Source organism: Corylus avellana, chromosome ca9 (assembly GCF_901000735.1).
Source record: "Corylus avellana chromosome ca9, CavTom2PMs-1.0".
NCBI classification, from domain to species: domain Eukaryota; kingdom Viridiplantae; phylum Streptophyta; class Magnoliopsida; order Fagales; family Betulaceae; genus Corylus; species Corylus avellana.
Window position 1 is genome coordinate 7,633,971 of NC_081549.1, and position 3,064 is coordinate 7,637,034.

The following is a 3,064-nucleotide window of genomic DNA, read 5'->3' on the forward strand; positions in this document are numbered from 1 at the left end:
TGGAATAGATCTTTATTAGATTTTAATCTAATGGTGATTTTAAAAGTTACCTATAAATGTAAAGTCGCAGATATAAGAAAGTGGAAATATATGTAGCATTACTTCAGTTGCTTCCCCAAGGAACAAAATTTGAAACTCTCTATGTTGATTATTAGTTATTACATTACCCCTTTGCTGAATCATGCTTTGCTCCAACAATACTTCATGGGAGAGAAAATAAAAACACTAAAAAAAAAGAGCTTAGTTACTCTTTTTTAAGATTAAATACACTTAACCCTTCTAAACTATCCGTCATTTTTTAAAAAGTATCACAAAATGACATAAGTGACACTTGCATACATCAAACTACCATTTTGTTGCAATTAAACTACTTTTCTGTCATTCTTTAAAAAATACCCCTATTTTCTTAAAATCAATAAATTTATTTTTTTAAAAAAAAGTTTTGATTAAATACTAATATACATGGCGTAAGGTTCGATTAGTGTGGAAAGAATTTGCATGAAATTTGGATTTTTGAATTTATGAACATAGGGTATTTTTGGAAAAATGATATAAAAAAGACTTAATTGCAACAAAATTGTAGTTTGATGTATCTAAGTATCACACCTGTCAATTTGTGAAACTTTTTAAAAAATAATTGATAGTTCAAGGGGTTATATTTAACCCTAAAAACTAAGTATCAATTTCTCATTGCTTGAAACAAACCACTAATGAGCTCTCTAAAATTTAGCCAAATTTTAGCTATAAAATCTACTTTTGTTATTTTATCTAACAACATTTTACAAGTACCAAATATCAAGCTCCCTAAATATTTCTCTACTTTCACTACATATTATTTTTTATTGATTGTTAATTGGTTGAAACTAACCACCAAAAGAGAAAAAAAAAATGAATAAAAAAAAGAGGACTTTCAAGTTCACATGTGGAAAGAGAAAACAATGGAAATAATAAAATAAAGAATGACTAAATTAAAACTAGCATCAAATATGGAGAGAGATTCTAACAAAAACTAAATTGGAAAAAAGATGGAGAGTTTGATAAATATGAGCTTTTGAAAATATTATCTAATTTTTTACTAAAAGCACATAATAGAGAACTCATCGGTACGTGATGCTCCCTTGCCAATGAGAAATTGATACTTAGTTTTTGCCCTTGAAGTGAACTTTGATGTATAGGAAGTATATATGTACCTCTAAAGATTTTCATCAATAAGTATGAATTAAAAAGAAAATAAGTAAGTGAACGTTAACAAGGCATGCCACTTATGCTTACACCTGATAATTAAAAATCAAAAAGAAAAATAAAAATAAAAAGAAGAGTTAATAGGATTGAATATATTTGCTTCCAACCGAATTTGTGACACCACATTAATTTGGTTTCATGAATTGGGATGAATTGCACTTGTTAATTTTTTGTAATGCTAATTTATTGTAAAATATCACTCTTCACGGTAGGGTTTTTTTTTTATTTTTATTTTTAACGAAACCTAAGGATTTCATTGATTAAATATTACAAGCATAAAGTTCTTACAGAGCAGAGCAAAAAGCTTTTACAGCATAAAGCATAAAGCTCTGCAAAATCATAGCCACATTCTATGAGGTTACAAAATCATAGATACAAACAAAAATTCTTACAATCAAGTGCTATCTATGATTTCAATGTTCTGCTAACCTATGTACAAATACAGTTAAAGAACAGATTGGCTCCAAGTAAACTAAATCTAAGACATAGATAGCCAAATTTCCTAACAAAATTTATTTTAAACCGGCAGTGAGAGATAAGCCCTCACACCAAAATATCAAGGCCGTGAGAAAAAACCCTTACACCTAATTATTCATCATCGCTCATGAGGACAGATCTAGAGAGAAGAAACCTCTTATTCAAAATAATAATAATAAAAAAAAACATAAATAAACAATTAGCAAGCAGTAGCAGCGGCCGAGGAGGAGATGAACGGCACAACACGGTGGAAGGTGGACGGATGATAGCGGAGAGGCCGAAGTTACTGATATGATCGAAGAACACCTATAAACATAAAGAAAAAAAAGAAGAAAAAAAAAGCAGAGGATATGAATGGCACAACACGGTGGAAGGAGGACACCTACAAACATAAAAAATAGATAAATAAAAATAAAAAAAATAAAAAATAAAAAAAAAATAAAAAAAAGGAAGAAGAAGAAGAGAGGGGAGGATATAGGAGTGGGGAGTAGAAGGGGAAGGGGAGAGGAGAAGGGAGCAGCTCTGCTCCCTCCTCCTCTCAAATCTGTTTTCTAAGGAGAAGGGCTAAGAGAAACACAACTAGGGTTCCTTTAGTGGCTAAAATTCCCATTAAAGCCCTAATAGGCTAAATATTTCCTTCCCTTCATGGTAGTTAGTTTCAACTAATTAATAATCAATAAAAATAAAATTTAGTTAAAGTAGAAAAAGATTTGAAGAGCTTGATGTTTAGTGCTTGTAAAAAGTAATTAGCTAAAATAACAAAAATAAATTTTTTACCTAATATTTAACTAAACTTTAGATAGCCCAGCGTTAAAGGAATGCTAGGGGCCATGCGTGATGACCTTGTTCAGAGTAAAGGTCTTAATCCCTCTCGATGGTAGATTCATGTGTATTGGGAAGTGGCCAGACGTATGGAAAGAAGAGAGATCAGCAGGCTTGTGTTTAAAGATGAGAGGAAAATATGTTTTTTTTTTTTTTTGAAAAAAATTTGTCTTATTTTGATTGGGGTGAGTATCGGTCAAAATAGTTCGATTTTGGCTCATATCGGTTATTAACCGATAGTTTTCAATTAAACGATTTCTTAACCGATACCGGGCCGATAAGAATTTTAACCGGAATTATTGGTTATAACGGTACACAGTTAAACGGTTCGATTAAACCGCGTAACCAATTCTAAATTTCACCTTCTTCAGTTTTCTCTACTTCTCTAACCTCTAAGCACCAAAAGGCAAAAACTCTTACTTGAATTGAATCTTCGATGCTAAAGAGAGGTCTGTGACTGTGCGAGTAGATATTGCGAGAACCCGGAAAGAGAGACAAAAAAATGGGGAAGAAACCCATTCTC